The 18,612-nt window shown below is 37.4% G+C and overlaps 1 protein-coding gene across 2 annotated transcripts in view; it reads right to left on the bottom strand.

The window, feature by feature from the left end:
• The window catches only part of BCKDHB (branched chain keto acid dehydrogenase E1 subunit beta), a 2,914,018-nt gene that overhangs the window by 2,498,094 nt on the left and 397,312 nt on the right, over window positions 1–18,612 (bottom strand). The gene's annotated exons all lie outside the window — the stretch shown is intronic.

Here is an 18,612-nt window from a genome sequence, read left to right as displayed (position 1 = left end):
TAGTCTAGCCGCATAGTTCATGCTGTTTACACCCTGTATTTTCTTTGAGAGGAACCTCTGAGGTCACTCCCGCTGCTCTGAGTGCTTAGTCAACTACATTCCAACTGGAGTGCTGTACTCCATTACTGGTCTAATAAGGGCAGAGTACAGTGGGACTATAATTTCCTTAGATCTGGATGCCATACCTTTATTTATACAGTGGATATAAAAAGTTTACACACCCCTGTTAAAATGCCAGGTTTTTGTGATATAATAAAACAAGACCACAATAAATCATTTCAAGACTTTTCCCACCTGTATTGTGACCTATAACCTGTACAATTCAATTGAAAAACAAATCTGTTAGGGGAAAAAGTATAAAAAAATAAAAAAATGTACAGTAAACTGGTTGCATAAGTGTGCCCACCCTTATACTAATACTTTGTTGAAGCACCTTTTGATTTAATTGCAACATTGAGTCTTCTTGGGTAGGACTAATACTTTGTTGAAGCACCTTTTGATTTAATTACAACATTCAGTCTTCTTGGGTAGGAGTCTATCAGTATGACACATTTTGACTTTGCAATATTTGCCCACTTTTCCTTGCGAAAGAGCTCCAAATCTGTCAGACTGAGAGGTAATCTCTTGTGCACAGATTACCTGAGGTCATCCCACAGATTTTCTATTGGATTTAAGTCTGGGCCATTCCAAATCTTTAATTTTCTTCTGGCGAAGCCATTCTTTTGTTGATTTGGATGTATGCTTGGCTTCATTGTCATGTTGAAAGGAGAAAATCTTCTTCATCTTCAGCTTTCTAGCAGATGCCTGAAGGTTTTGGGCCAAGAGTGACTGGTATTTGGAACTGTTCATAATTCCCTCCACCTTAACTAAAGCCAAGTTCCAGCTGAAGAAAAGCAACCTCAAAGCATGATACTGCATCTACCATGCTTCACCATGGGGATGGTGTACTTTTGGTGATGCAAAGTGTTGTTTTTGTGCCAAGCGTACCTTTTGGAATTGTGGCCAGAAAGTTCAACCTTGGTCTCATCAGATCATAACACATTTTCCCACATGCTTTTGGAAGACCTGATGTACTGTTTTGCAAATTTTAGCCGGGCCTGGATGTTTTTCTGTGTAAGAAAAAGGTTTCCATCTTGCAGCCCTACCCCATAGGCAAGACATATGGAGAATACGGGAGATTGTTGTCACATGTAGTACACAACCAGTACTTTCCAGAAATTCCTGCAGCTCCTTCAGTGTTGCTGTAGGTCTCTTGGCAGCCTCCCTGACCAGTTTTCATCTTGTTTTTCATCAATTTTGAAGGGACATCCACTTCTTTGCAACATCACTGTTGCCCAATATTTTCTCCACTTTTTGATGACTGTCTTCACTGTGTTCCATGGTATATCCAATGCTGTGGAAATTTTGTTGTACTTTTCGCCTGACTGATAACTTTCAACAATGAGATATTTTTGATGCTTTGTAAGCTCTCTGTGATCCATGGCTTTTGCTGTAGCAGGCAACTGAGTAACTGTCAGGAAAATCCTACTAGGACAGCTGAACTTTATTTGGGGTTATTATTAGTTTAAGGGTGTGCACACTTTATGCAACCAGTTTATTGTACGTTTTTTATTTTTTATATTTTTCCCCTAACAGATTTGTTTGTTTTTCAATTGAATTGTACAGGTTATAGGTCACATTAAAGGTGGGAAAAGTTTCAAATGATTTATTGTGGTCTCATTTTTTTATATCGCAAAAACCTGGCATTTTGATCGGGGTGTGTACATTGTTTATATCCACTGTAAGTTGTACTACATAAAATGATTTCCTCACCACTGTGGACACATGGCAGTCAAAGTTCATGCTACTATCTATCTGTGTACCTAGATCCCTCACCTTTGAGTCTACTCTAAGGGGTGTGCTGCTGATGTTGTAATCTGTAGAGGTATTTGACTTCCCAAAGTATATGATGATGCATTTTTTTGCATTTAGTTTTAGGCCATGGTTCTGGCACCAATCATTTGTCTGATCTAGACTCTCCTGAAGGATATCTAGATCACTGGGGGATTCAACGACTGCCCCCAGGTTTCACTGGTTGGCAAGCTATCATCCATAGGTCTTCCACATTTGCCTTGACTTTAAGGAAGTATATCCTGAAGAGGAGTGGTCCCATTACTGAGCCCTGTGGCACACCAGTAGTAAATGGCCTCTTTTTGGATCTAGATTCACCCACTTTAACCACATTTCCTGTCAGTGAGCCAATTTGCTAAATATCTGGTGACATAGGGATTTATAAACGCAAAAAGTAACAAACAAGTGAAAACAAAAACCAGAAGACAAAATTACCCTGTACTTGTGAACGCCAAGGGAATTCTTGTATAGTCCACACTTGTAAATTCTCCACACTCAAATGGCTGCTGTAGACAAAATCCAAGATAAAATCAGGTATTTTAGATGCTAAATAAATGTCCACAAAGAGGTCCTATGCGACAAAATATCCATATGAATCAAGTAGTAAAAAAGGTTTCTCCAAAAGCTTTATTGAACCAATACTGTGAAGCGCTTTTCGTCCCACTAATAGTGGGACGTCTTCAGACAAACAGATTCTGACAAAAACCAAGGTTTAAATACTGGTTTTGGCGCCAAAAAGGTGCCGTTGCTAGGTTACAGCTCTGTGCTTCAATTAGTTAAAGGTATAGTGTCCTAACAACTAATGAGATGAATCTATGAATGAATTTAAAACAAAATCAGCAAAACGTCAGAACCATTAAAAAGATTAAAAGCATCACTGAGATGTCATTATTACAGTGTCTAAATAAATATTAAATATAAAACAAATATTAAAATATATAAAGTATATATGGTAATAAAAATCACATCTATATGTTACTATATGTTTCAGACTAAGGAATGAGCAGTAACAAACAAAAACCAATATGTACAAAAGTTACTCGACTTGAGCACTGAATACATATATAAATGCATCACATCAACGAATCGAGTAGTTACAAAAAAGAAAGAACATTGTTGTAGTAGATTGCTATTCAAAGATGGTACAAAGTCACATTAGAACTACAATAGTCTGGTCAGAATCCCACCTAAAACACATACCTAACTACAAAGTCTAACAAAAATCATAAATATATGTTCAGGATATACAGTGACACCTGAACAAAGAACTGTTAAATAGTGCAATTAATGTAGCCAGGTCATGTAGAAAGCATGTGTATTGTAATTGTAAAGGAAATATGGTAAAAATGTATATGCTAACATGTAAACGATACATTTAAAATCAAACAGCAACTAGTAAACCTATATAAAGGTAAAATGCAGGTTACTAAGGAAAAATTACTCCATAAGTGCACGGTAATGTACAGGAATTCACTCCGAAAACAAAGCAAGCAACCCCCCCCCCCACAAGAGTATATAACATGACAATAGTAAATATCAATGTCGTAGGCTTCTCAAATTCAATAACGGATATAATGTGATAGTCTCATTAAGGCCTGGGGGGGCATTGGCATGGCACCTAATCTGCCAAAAAAGTTCTAGTACTTCCAGCAGGACTTCAAAGGGTCCTTCATGGTTGTCAGGTGATATGGTATCAATTGCTTTAAAATTGAAATTATGGCTAGGGTTGTCAATAATATGTTTAGCTAGTGCATTCTCTGTTTTCTTTTTCTTAATTGCGTATAGGTGTTCATAGACCCGTTCTCATAATTTCCTATCAGTTTTTCCTAAGTAAAATGAAGGACAAGCCTGGCACTGTGCCAAGTAAATTACTTTTGTTGATAAGCAGTTACATTTATATTTGAGGTCATATGTAATGTTCCTTACTGTGAATGTCTGCCCTGTAATCATATGTGCACAATAATTACACATATTGCACTGATACATACCCACTCTCTCTGTTCCTAGTGACACATTGTTTTGTAATATCTGTTATCTTAGTTCAACTTTTTAACAGACATGGCTGCAAGCTTTTAGAAATGATATGCAAACATTATGAACTGCAAGCCACAGAAATTATGCAGATAGCTACCAGCTTAAATGAGACAATTACAGCATTCAAATTTTATTCGTTACCAATATGACTATGACAGGATTTTCTTCAGCATAGACCAATATATTGATAAAATTAAGGAAGAAAAATGCAAGAAACTGAAAAGGGACAGTATAGCGTACAGTAACGGGTTGGCATACCCTAAACCTCGCCCCTCCCAGAATAGTGCTAATTTTACTTCTATGGCTACCCTTCAAAGTAACATCATAGGCCAAAATGAAGTAAGAAATAATATTAATGAAGAAAATGGATTTAGTAACAACAACAACCGATCTTTTTACCAAGAGAATGATAACAACAGTGCTGAACAGGTATCTTATGTTGGGACCCCACAGCACTCCTCAAATTTTCAGACAGGAGCCTCTCATTACAATTTACGGAAAACCACTTATTACAGCCCCAACTATCGGAACAGGAACAACACCAACAACCGAGGGAGGAGGGGGAGGTAAGCCTGGATACTTCAAACCATTTGACTATTTTATACAATTCATCTAAAGACTTTAAAATTTTCAATTTTTCTTCAGTTTATGTTACACCAAATATTATTGAATTACTAGCCCGAGGTCATTCATTTGTTCCTACCTGTCGGGCTAATTTAGTCACAACTATTGTTGATTTTAAGTTGTTTTTGAGGAAATTAAATTTGTGCATGTATTTTAGTAATACAAATCCAGCTGACAACAAGTTTCATATAGCAAGTACATTTATTCCACCGACGCATCCAGTTTTGGCAGCCTTTGAATTAATGTGCAAAAATGTTTTTAGGAATATGCTTTACTTAAACAAACAGTTTAATGTACGACCTAATATTTCCAAAGAGGACAGACTGTCTCTTACATTATTAAAAAATACTGCTATTCGGTTTATTCAACCTGACAAGGGTGGCGGTTTGGTTATAATGACACAATCATAATATACTGAGGAAATGGAATCTCTCCTCGACAATACTGCTTATCAATTATCTTCCAAGAACGAAATTTATCAAGCATATAAAATCATAAAATCTACATTTAACGACTTCTTTATAGAGGGAAGGATTGACTTGACTACATTTAATTATTTGAACATGCTTGCACCCAAGATTCCCATTCTTTTCGGCATCCCCAAGATCCAGAAGTCCCTAATTAACCCCCCCATGCGACCACTAGTAGAGGGACGTAATAGTATGACGTATCCATGTGCCAAAATTATTGATTCAATTTTGAAAAAATATGTACTGAAAGAAAAAAACATATGTAAGGATTTGTGGTCTTTTTTGTATAATATCAACAACGTCGAGTATAATGATTCATTTAATTTCTTAACAGTCGATGTTAAAGATTTATATACATGTATACCACACACAGAAGGTATTGAATATGCTAGCTATATGTTGAGAAAGCACCAAGCACCTACACTTGAGGTGGAATTAGTTGAACAAATGCTTGATTTGGTGTTGTCCTATAATTTTTTTTTACCTTCAATAATAAAATTTATTTACAAAAAATAGGGGTGGCCATGGGTTCACCTTGCGGCGCTAGTTTCGCCAATCTAGTCATGGCCTATTGGGAACAGGATATAACAAGTAGAAATCATGACCTTACGAATAAGATCAGGTACTATACACGCTTTTTAGATGATATTTTTATTCTAATCAAAGGGAATGAAGATACAGCACATGAATTAGTATCATTTTTTAATTCTAGTTCTAACTTCCTAACTTTTACATCCAACTTCAATAGACACAGGATTAGTTATTTAGATGTAGATTTAAGGAAGGACCTTAATAACAAAGTTTACTATGCTAACATACACAGGAAAGATACCTATTCTAATACTTTATTACACTATTCAAGCTGCCATCCCCTTTATCAGAAAAAGTCTGTTGTAAAAGGTCAATTCGTACGGGCGGCCCAAATGGTATCAAGGAACGATGACTTTCATGATGAATGCAGACTTTTGTGTTCTATGTTTACCATGAGAGGTTATCCTAAACACCTTATTGATGAAGCTATGTCTGAGGTTGGATCAAAAAGAGAAGCAGGTACCTATATGCCGATTCTTAATGCCTTGAATCAAGTACCCGTCCCTGTTAGTACTAGTGAACCCATGTATATTAATGTTTCTTTTATTACTCCCTATAGCTTAGACAGTAACTTTATTTCTCTCATCATTAATAAAAATTGGATCATCATATCGAACGATGGTGTTTTGAGCAAAAAATTACCACCTAAGCCAAAGATTGTCTGGAAAAAAGGGAGAAACATGAAACAGATATTACAAAACAATGTGTAACTAGGAACACAGAGAGTGGGTATGTATCAGTGCAATATGTGTAATTATTGTGCACATATGATTACAGGGCAGACATTCACAGTAAGGAACATTACATATGACCTCAAATATAAATTTAATTGCTTGTCAACAAAAGTAATTTACTTGGCACAGTGCCAGGCTTGTCCTTCATTTTACTTAGGAAAAATTGATAGGAAATTACGAGAACGGGTCTACGAACACCTATACGCAATTAAGAAAAAGAAAACAGAGAATGCACTAGCTAAACATATTATTGACAACCCTAGCCATAATTTCAATTTTAAAGCAATTGATACCATATCACCTGACAACCGTGAAGGACCCTTTGAAGTCCTGCTGGAAGTACTAGAACTTTTTTGGCAGATTAGGTGCCATGCCAATGCCCCCCCAGGCCTTAATGAGACTATCACATTATATCCGTTATTGAAATTGAGAAGCCTACGACGTTGATATTTACTATTGTCATGTTATATACTCTTGTGGGGCGGGTCGGTTGCTTGCTTTGTTTTCGGTGTGAATTCCTGTACATTACCGTGCACTTATGGAGTAATTTTTCCTTAGTAACCGTGCATTTTACCTTTATATAGGTTTACTAGTTGCTGTTTGATTTTAAATGTATCGTTTACATGTTAGCATATACATTTTTACCATATTTCCTTTGCGATTACAATACACATGCTTTCTACATGACCTGGCTACATTAATTGCACTATTTAACAGTTCTTTGTTCAGGTGTCACTGTATATCCTGAACATATATTTATGATTTTTGTTAGACTTTGTAGTTAGGTATGTGTTTTAGGTGGGATTCTGACCAGACTATTGTAGTTCTAATGTGACTTTGTACCATCTTTGAATAGCAATCTACTACAACAATGTTCTTTCTTTTTTGTAACTACTCGATTCGTTGATGTGATGCATTTATATATGTATTCAGTGCTCAAGTCGAGTAACTTTTGTACGTATTGGTTTTTGTTTGTTACTGCTCATTCCTTAGTCTGAAACATATAGTAACATATAGATGTGATTTTTATTATCATATATACTTTATATATTTTAATATTTGTTTTATATTTAGTATTTATTTAGACACTGTAATAATGACATCTCAGTGATGCTTTTAATCTTTTTAATGGCTCTGAAGTTTTGCTGATTTTGTTTTAAATTCATTCATAGATTCATCTCATTAGTTATTAGGACACTATACCTTAAACTAATTGAAGCACAGAACTGTAACCTAGCAACGGCACCTTTTTGGCGCCAAAACCAGTATTTAAACCTTGTTTTTTGTCAGAATCTGTTTGTCTGAAAAAGTCCCACTATTAGTGAGACGAAAAGCGCTTCAGAGTATTGGTTCAATAAAGGTTTTGGAGAAACCTTTTTTACTACTTGATTCATATGGATATTTTGTCGCATAGGACCTCTTTATGGACATTTATTTAGCATCTAACATACCTGATTTTATCTTGGATTTTGTCTACAGCAGCCATTTGAGTGTGGAGAATTTACAAGTGTGGACTATACAAGAATTCCCTTGGCGTTCACAAGTACAGGGTATTTTGTCTGCTGGTTTTTGTTTTGACATAGGGATTTATGCCCAGTTTTGTGGCAATGCCGATATTTTAGCGTCCCTACATGAAAATGTTACACAACATTCTACAGCAACTGTATTACACCTGTCCACAAATGTACTAAAAATCAAGTCTATGCCATCAGATGAACAAGCAACATGTACTACACTGGTCGAAAAAATGGGCTACTCTAGGAAATGGTTTTACTGCACAACACGGACACATGTTGATCAAAGAACACAGGGCAATCAGACTGAATGTTAAGTGATATTACACTTCGTAATGAATCAATTTCAAACTGAGCAACTGCATCCGTTTGCAAAAAAATGGGGTAACTTATACTTGCTTACTGGTGCTTGAAATCCCCTGCTTTGTTTCTACTCTTTTGTTATTCATGGAAACTATCACAAATCAGTTTTACTTGAAAAAAAAGTAATTCCATGAAGTCTCTACTTGGCTAGAAACAAAAACTGAGATACAGCAGTCTGTAAATAAGAAAATGCCCATGGTGTAGAAGAGTCACTAAGCTCCATCTTTGAGGAGAAAATGGAATATATACATATATATATATATATATATATATAGAGAGAGAGAGAGAGAGCAAGAGATAGAGAGAGATGAAGGCAACCATCCAGCCTGTAAATGTTAGTCTCTGCACTTTGATAAAAGCACAGACTCATTTACATTCCATTTGCTGTACTCTAGTAGTATGATTCTATCAAGACAGACACAAATTGCAGGCAAGGAAGGAGCAAAAAGATTAAAGGAACTTAGTTCTTGTAGCTGGTGATTTTGATACAATACCATAATACGCAAAAAAAACCCTAAATTCAGCATTTTTTTTTTCAGAAAGCACAAGTGTGCCAGAGCACATAATAATATATCATTCAGCTGCATTCCTTCCTTATGGTCTACTCTCTGTACTGAGCAGATCACCCGATTATAGCATATAAATCATCTGTTTACAACTTAACTACAGCTTCTAGTGTGAGGTACGAGTGGGAAAGGAAGCATCTACAGCAATTCTGTCCAAGGATTTACATTCCTTCATACTAGGGGGTAATTAAGAAAGAAAGAACATCCAAAGAAAGACAGGGAGGATGTAAAATTATCTGAACAGGAACATGAACACTGCTGCCTATAAGTTGCTGTTTATCTACCCAGTACAGAACTGCAGCATAAAAATATGTATTCTCAGTTATGCCAGGCTGCTAGGTTGTTAAACCTAACATGTCAATAAACAAGAAAAATTAGAAGACAATCCACCTCCATGGTAAAGCTTTTTCAAACATGTCTATCCACTAAACACTCTCTCAAACTGCACTCAAATGTTTTCTTTTCTTGCTTCCAAAAAAACAAAGGCTGCTTAAAGTTAAGATGTTTAACTAGCTAATGTACAGAAACAACTACAAACAAAATGACTGAACACAACAGAGTACACATCAAATTAGGTATATCAGACACAAAAATCAGTGGTGCCAACAAACAAGAAAAAACGGATATTCTCACAGAAGTTTGTGTGGGCTTTTTGCAGTTAGTCCATTAAATGTGCTTTTAGAACATTTTTATTTTCAGCATATGCCTGCAGTTTTTGGCACATAACTAAGTGTTTCTTACAGCCCAGGCTGACAAACATTCTAAACACTGAAAATAATTTATTTATTCGGTTACTGACTCATATATTTGTTCTCTGGGTGAGACTCGCTAAGCACAACTGCCTTCTGCCTTGGCAGAATACACTTACTAATACCTACCCACAGCACAGGTATTACTCAGCAAGTGACAGACAGCATCAAACTATTAGCCTGGTTCACCTTTCAAGCCTGCAGTGATCAGTTTCCCGAACGCTGCCAATACGACCGTAGCCATACAGGCAGAGCTCTGTTCAAACACATTTAGTGACACCAAGCTTTACTAGGAGCACGGCGATGAGTTAAATGCAAACATATGCATAAAGGTGCATTTGCGCAATTGGCATATTGTCAAAACTTTAAAAAGTAAAAGGACATTTGTACTATACACAAGATCACCCACACTGTACTTGGCTACAGATATGCAGTTTACTTAGCCTAACATGGAACATTTTGTGTCCTGGTACACTCTGCACTGTGACATGCCATGCAAACTGCACGTTTAGCTTAATTCACTACAGATGGCCTTAAAGTCTATAACAAGTGTTCCCCATTTACTTTTTTCTATTATGTTGCTGTGACTGTAAGTTAGTTGCGTGCATGCAGCATCATGCATACAGTTGCTATTAGTGTTTGCCTGGGAAGTCTCTCTCTTCATCTCAGCTTTTAATACATCTACTGGCTCATGGGATAACAGCTAGGTGTCAGTGACTACATTTAAATATACTCTGCCTACACTTGCATGGTCATGTAAACGTTACCAGCTTTTAGGAAGCTGATCGACAATGTGATCTTTAGTGAGAGTAGGGAACAGGTGGAGGAGACCCTAGAGAGAAGAGGAATGAAGGTCAGCAGGGCTAAGACAGAATATGTGTGTGAATGAGAGGGAGGACAGAGGAATGGAGAGGATGCAGGGAGTAGAGATGGGGAAGGTGGATGTGTTTAAGTACTTGGGATCAACAGTTCAGAGTAATGGTGAGTGTGGAAGAGAGGTGAAGAAGACAGTACAGGCAGGATGGAGTGGGTGAAGAAGAGTGTCAGGAGTGATTTGTGACAGACGAGTACCAGTAAGAGTGAAAGGGAAGGTCTACAAGAGGGTAGTGAGACCAGCTATGTTATATGGGTTGGAGACAGTGGCATTGACAAAAAGGCAGGAGTCAGAGCTTGACGTGGCAGAGATGAAGATGTTAAGATTTGCAATGGGTGTGACAAGGATGGACAGGATTAGGAATAAGTATATTAGAGGGTCAGCCCAGGTTGGAAGGTTTGGAGACAAAGCCAGAGAGGTGAGATTACGTTGGTTTGGACATGTGCTGAGGAGGGATACAGAGTATATTGGGAAAAAGATGCTAAGGATGAAGCTGCCAGGTAACAGGAAAAGTGGAAGGCCTAAGATAAGGTTTATGGATGTGGTGAGAGAGGACATGCAGGTGGTTGGTGTGACAGAGCAAGATGCAAAGGACAAGAAGAAATTGAAACAGATGATCCGCTGTGGCGACCCCTAACGGGAGCAGCCGAAAGAAGAAGAAGATCACTCTGGTCACAAAACTGAGGCATGACATATGGACTGTTGTCACATGTCACGTGACAAACAAATGAAGCACTTGGTAGAGTTTGGTCAGTTTACTGGGTAGACAACTTGCAGTCTGTCTGAGTTTGGTTCGTCTATACAGTAGCCTGCAAACTATGCTATGCCTAGATAAATGGAATCTCATTTTTCTTGTTTAAACAATTTTGAAAAAAGCATATTTATCACTGTAGCTAGTGAGGCAATACCAGGGAGATGGTAGGTATACAAATAAAATCATCCATACAAGCTATCTTTAATACATAAAACCAGAACACTAACATGCACAACATTTTAGCTGCTTTTTTTCTGTTACTAAGGCTAAATCAAGGCACAGATCGCACTACTTCGTAACAGGGATAACTACCTTTTCTTAAAATATTTATAGCGATGATTCCGAAACTGTGGTCTGTGGACCCCTGGAGGTCCATATGATAATTTCTAGGGGTTTGCAGGTAATTGCACCAACCTGGAGTTTGCACCCCTGCATCTTCTTCTGCAGTAGCCCGATGACCGACCTTGCTGTAATTAAAAAATAAATAATTTTTCCCCACTATGGTTACGCAGCTCACCCTCAACAAACAAAACAAAGAGACTTCTGAGTTTACGGCTGAGAAACTTAATCTCTGAGTTTGCGGCTAAACAGCTGCTTGCCCCAAGTTTAAAAAAAAAAAAAAAAAAAGGAAGAAAAAGAAATAATAACTTCCGCATTTGCCACCAAGGCTGAGCAGCTGCTTGCTTGCTCTGTGTTTTCTGCCTGGCAGTTGGAACTTGGAGAAAATTTAAATGAACTGTTCTGTTCCTGCACATTTTATTTGGGTAAGTGCAGAGACACTTACAGACTGCAAGTTACAGTGGTGGAGTTAGGCTGGTTGCAGGGGTGCGTGCCTCTCCCTAACATAGCAAAGTCGGTATTGCAAAGCTGATCCTGAAGATCTTGTTCCTGCAATTCAAAAGCAAAAACAGAACACAATGTTCAAAGACCCTGCAGGTTTGTTTTTCTTAAGCAATGTTTGAATAAATCCTGCCAAAGCGGAACTGTCCAGTTTTTTGCCTCATATTTTTTGTATGTTTCTCATAAAATTGTGTTTCTCTGGCAAATCCCTGGCAAATCATTGAGCGCTGAAGTCAGAAAATAATGGCAGACATTTGAGCTTTACACTTCCTATCCTAAGTTCAGAAAATTCATACTAATGCAAAACTTGCTCTATCAACTTACTAAGTTTGTAAGACCAATATTTAAAAGGTGTCCCTACGTTTAGGCCTTTGTCCCCCCATTATTTGGGGCTTGGTCTGGATTTCTCTCTAGTCTAGTCAAAGTCTAAGAGGTTTAAGAGGTATGGGGGCGTAAGAGGGTGAGTGTGTGTGTGTGAGAGAGATGCCTCTCAAGTGTACAGATTTTTACAGAATGTCCAGATTTTTGCCTTCTATTTTTGGTCTGTTCCTCATATTTTTTTCTGACAAATCAGTAGTATGATGAAAATTACTAAAACTAAATAATGACATGCATATGAGTTTGAGCCTTCATGTCCTTTCAAAAAATGCATTCTAACACAAATCCTATTATTCTAGCAACTTTCTAAGTTCATAAGAGCAATATTTAAAATATATCCCTAGTTTTGGCCTTTGTCCCCCCATTATGACAGGTTTGGCCAGATGTTGCGCAAAGAGGTTGAGAGGTACGGTGTGTGTGTGTGTGTGTGTGTGTGTGTGTGTGTGTGTGTGTGTGTGTGTGTGTGTGTGTGTAAGAGGTAGGTAGCATACCCCTCAACTATCCAGGTTTTTGCCAAATGTCCATATTTTTGCCCCATATTTTTGTCTGTTCCTCAAAAATTATTGAAGTTGCTAAGTAATGAAAGACATTTGAGTTTTAGACTTCACATCCTTAGAAAAATGCAAACACAGATCCTGTTATTTTTGCAATTTCTAAGTTCATGAGCCAATCCAGCTTGGTAGTTGGGGTGTGTGGGTGGAGGGGTGAGAGAGAGAGACAGTGAAATGCCCTAGTTAGGGTTAGCAGGTGGTTAGTAATTTGCTTAGGCTAAAACCCCTGTACCTTAGCTACAGGAAACAACAGCCCGAATCTTAATCCAACTATCAAGCTGCATTTTTCAAGGAACTAAGTTTCAGGTGCATTTTCAAGGAATTTAGTTTCAAGGAATTTAGTTTCAAGTGCATTTTCAAGAAATTGTGAGCTTCATGGGAAAATAAGTTTACTGCTGCTCATAAGTCTATTTATAATGTGAAACTGTTTTGTTTAGCAAATGCTATCACTATTGTGGTATACAATTTTTAAAGCAGTGTTAATAGCACAACAGGTAGCATACATTTGTTTTGATGCAGAACACTGTGGGTTCTACTCCCACTGCATGTAGATGGTTTGCTGAAACTGTGTTGTATTTAAGGGGGTGGGGTATTGCAGTCCTGAGTATGCCCTCCTTTGGATGAGATGCCTAGTAACTATGAACCTGATTTCAGTTTGCCAGTCATTCCCTGGCCTATTGCAATATTACCAGCTTGCCATTTTTTTTAGTGTAACACAGCCAATTTATTCTTCAAGGGCAGCAGGCACCTCATTTGTAGATGAAACACTGAAATATAAAGTTATTTGCTAGAAGCAACCTTTTCATTAGTTACAGATCTCTTTAATATGGAATTATTCAAATGACTTTTTCTGCAGAATTTGTGTGATTGATACCAGTAGATTGCAATGACAGACGTCTGAGTGTCCTTTTTGGGTCGACATGTTCTAAATTGGGCAGTTTTGTCATTATTGGTTCATATATTTTGTTTCATTGCTTACTGGAAAAATGTTCCAAACTATAAAACATGCTCTAAGTAGTGCTGTGTTACACAAGGGATATAATTTAATACAATCAGGAAGGCGAAGCAACAGACTTTTGCATGGTCTACAAATGTGTGCAAGGGGCCTATGATTTGAAAACAGCCCAAAACATTTGTAGTTGATTAGATTTTTAATTCATAACCAAGCTTTAACATGTGATTTTAGGATTAGGTTCAGAGGAGGTATGTTAGTAATTGGATGTTTCTTACTTTTATTGCCCTGTTGAAATTTAATTTCATAACAGCCAGAACTGCTAGTACAGCTTTCACTACAGCCCAGGTTATCGGAGTTCAATTATTGGCCCTGGTGCCTGATTATGTGTTTTCAGCATAACTTAGCAATATTCACACAAATATTTAAGAAAACCTATGACATTTAATAATATTTGGAAGTGCTTTAATGCACTACTCTTTCTAAAAATTAACTTAACTGCATGCTTAGCTCATCTGACAGTTTTAGAAGCTGGAGTCTGTTTTTAATCTGAAATCCTAATTTTTAAAATTCAAATGTTGCTTTATTTATGTTAATTATTAATTAATATCAATATAAAAACAGAGGTCCGCTAAAATATTTCCTTTATAAAAGGGGTCCTCCAGCTTGCAAAGTTTCAGAACCACTGACTTACAGTTATATCAGAAACAAACCATTACATGATCTAATGTCTGACACCTGCGTTATGTCTTTCAAAAAGAGAAAAATCACATACAGAGATATTTTGCTACTGAAATGAAGCAGCCCATCAGCATCCACTGATGCCTCTTCTTGATCTCAAATCCCAGGAGTCACTCCCAACCACCTCCCAAAACTAATTGGATACTTTTTCCATTGTGTGAGGGAAAACGGAGACATCCCAGTGGACAGTCATACTCATGGTCATAGGGATTTTTTGTTTCATGCCCTAACCATTCCCAACCTCCACAACCTGAATGCAGTAATTTAAGGCCAATAAGGCTGAGAATGTCTATCACTGCTTGCCAATGTACATGTATGCCTAAGACGCATACAGCTCAGTATTATTACTGGGGCTATCATGTTCGTCCCATCTCCCAAGAAAGGCAAAGTCAGTAAAATACCACTACATTTCCTACACCCCATTCGACTCCTCAACTGCAAAACTTGCAAATCAAACCCAGATCACTTGGGGCACAGTCAAGGCTCCATCCCTAATCATGCATGCATTTCTAATTCATTAATTAATGGTAAGAATGCCATTACAACACAACTTCGTAAGTCCTCTCTATGACTCACTGCTCCAGAAATAGTAATAGGTATGTGGGTTATGGTGAATGCAGGCATCAGTCTTCTAACCAGATTTCTCCAGAAGTGTATGGCTTCAGCCTGATGCCATGACTATAACATGGTAGTCTGGCTATAAAAAGAAGTGCATGTACCCTACTCGTTTCTGTTTTATCACAAGAAGTGAATGGTTCTTTATACAGCTTCAAGTTAAGTGTTTGACCATCACTTCCTGGCTTTCATCATTTATAGGAGTACTGAGCACGAACACCTGCTCTTATTTATTTATTTAGTTTTGTTAAATGGGTAGGACTAAAAACTACTGAGGCAAGTATATATATATATATATATATATATATATATATGGTTTAACTTTACGTCAAGGTCCACTTATGCAATGCTCAGAAAATCTTTTTTCAAAAGTACATATTAATGAATGACAAAATGACAAACTCACAACAGCGAATGCTAGTGTGCATTCGCTCTTGTGAATTTGGCAATTTGGTATTTTGAGTGGAGATCGGACTACAGTGGGGATTGGGACATGTACCCTTTCCCTCACTGTAGTGTGACTTCGGAGTTAGTATATATAATTAGCAGGGGGTGTGGGGGTGGAGGGGGGCCTGCCCCCCCTGCATAACCGTCATCGGAGACATCCAGAAGTGATGGCTGTTTCACACAATCCTGAGTGTCAACTTTTTCTTAAGTACCAGGCTCACTCTTCCGAGCATTCAACATTGCCGTTTCATTAAACGGTCACACAAATGTGTTGCGACATTTTAAAGGTAAACCATAGATATATATATATATATATATATATATATATATATATATATATATATATACACACACACACACACACACACACACGCACTAGATTCGGTTTCACTTTATACTCTCGAAATACTGAAATATCGAATTTCAGTATTTCGAGACTATAAAGCCAAAGAATCAAAACACTGAAACCCGAAAACCGCAAAATTCAAAATCACGAACGTAAACACACCAAACAACACATACACCGTCCTCCCCACATTACAACAAACAAACAACAATACAAACAAACCTACCCACCCTACATATAAGCAGGGGGGCAAGCCCCCCTGCACCCGCAGCCCCCCCATCCCGCTATTTATATATACAAACTCCGAGGTCACACCAAACAGTAAAAGACAGTAAACTCATCACTACACACTGCACAATCCCCTCACGCACACACATATCACATAGGTACAAACACCACCACTTTCAACACTCACACACACATACTCTTACCTTCCTACCCTAACCCACACCTAAAATTTTCGAACACACTCACATACACTCAGATCCCTACCTAAAACCCTAATAAAAATATTCACTTACCTTAATCTCCAACCATATACACAACACACCGTACATCAGGCACACAGCATATCCCACTTCACGTAGCGCACAACCACAACCGCGGATTCAACATTTCCGGATTCGCGATTATGGAGTTTCTCTATTTTGGAAGTTTGGCTTTACAGTCTCGAAATACTGAAATTTGACATTTCAGTATTTTGAGACTATAAAGTGAAACCATTATACATACAACACTTTGTAATTTTGAAATAGTGAAATCTCGAAATTCAGTATTTCGAAACCACAAAGCCGAAAACCCAACCACAACTTTGAAAACACACAACCGCGAAATTCAAAATCCCGTAATTATGCTACAAATACAGTACACACATAAACTTACACACAACTCCCCCTCCCCACAAGCAAACAAACTCATCTAAACTACGTATAAGTAGAGGGGCACGCCCCCTTGTGCCCCCCACACCCCCTACTTATATATTCTAACTCCGAGATCACACAAACAGAAACACAAACAAAACTCACACACACACATATACACACACATAACAGTTGCAACACACACTTACACACACTAAATCCCTAACCAACATACTTACACACACAAACTTACCAAAATTAAACCATACCAACAGAAGCAGAAATTCAAAATATCCGTGCTGCGGTATTTTGAATTTCGTGCTTCTGCCGATTTTGGAAATGTCAGTCTGCGGCTTTGTAAGTTCGAAATATTGCAATTTGAGATTTCAGTTTTTTGAATTTACAAACTGGACCCATATATATATATATATATATATATATATATATATATATATATATATATATATATATATGTATATATTAGATATATATATATATTAGATATATATATATATATATTGTGCGTGTGTGTGTGTGTTACATAATAAGACATATACAGGTAAACAAAAGTTGGTTTGGGGGTTGGCATAATTGTTAAGGTGTTTACCTCACAAATACAAGGTACGGACTTTGATTCTCACCTTGAAGAATACTTTTCAAACTCGTAGCACACGAATTCTGCCAATGGCTAAAATAACAGGGGGGACAAAGACCCAGAAATAGGAAAAGATTTTAGACATTGCTGTTATAAACTCAGAAATTGCTAGAATAGGTTTTGTGCTAGCATGCATTTTCTGGAGTCTGAAACTCAAATGTCTGTCATTATTTAGTGACTTCAATACTCCGTGATTTGCCAGAAAACCACAAACTGTGAGGAACAGGCCAAAAATATAAGGCAAAGGTCTGGACAGTTGAGAGGTATGCCTTAGAGAAATTGGTTAGGCTTAAAACAGCCCACAATGGCAGCGAGCTTAGTACTTGCCTATGAGCTTATGAACTCATGACGTCTTGAGAAAGGCACAAAATAATTTAAAGTTATGGACAGAGGTAATATAAATGGCTGGCCCTCCAAGTTCCATTTGGATTCAAGGTTGTCATTTTTTCGGGGAAATTGTGAGCAGGCTAAGAAAAGCCTCTTGGGTTGTTAGCCTCTCTATGAATCTAAGTACCTTTAAAAATTATTTAATTATTTTTTTTCTCCACTTCTGGATTATTCATGAAATCCCCTGAAAAACAACAAATACACTTGCAGCTGTTAAGAGTCCAACTAAAGATATTCACCTGAAATGCTTATTTGCCTAGGAGTCAGCAATCTGCAACCTTCAATAAGACAAAAGACACAAACTAGAAAATAACAAAACTTAGTCCACAATAAATTAGTATCTCTCTATCCTGATTCCCCTTCTGCAAGTTCTGGAAAAAAAAAATTAGAGCAGTCCAAGTACTTAAGTAGGGAAAAATGAAATACAAGGTCTCCAAAAACATAAAAAATAGAGTAATGGTGCCTTTTCCTGAGCCTTTTCAGAGGCAGGCACTGTTGGATCTTCCAGACATGAATTCTGGAAGAGGCAGTATTGGACACTGCAGTAACTAACAGACCTTATTAAAAAAGAGATGAGAAAGATATATTGCTAGCTCAACAGGTTACTTGCAAAATGACCAGAACCCATGGCATGACATTCTAGTGTGTCACTACTTCTTAAAGGCACACCACATCAC

The sequence above is a fragment of the Protopterus annectens genome, chromosome 1.part1 (assembly GCF_019279795.1).
Source record: "Protopterus annectens isolate FY-2018-M chromosome 1.part1, PAN1.0, whole genome shotgun sequence".
NCBI lineage: Eukaryota > Metazoa > Chordata > Ceratodontiformes > Protopteridae > Protopterus > Protopterus annectens.
Note: the sequence above shows the minus strand (reverse complement) of the source record. Positions and strands in the feature narration are given on the sequence as shown.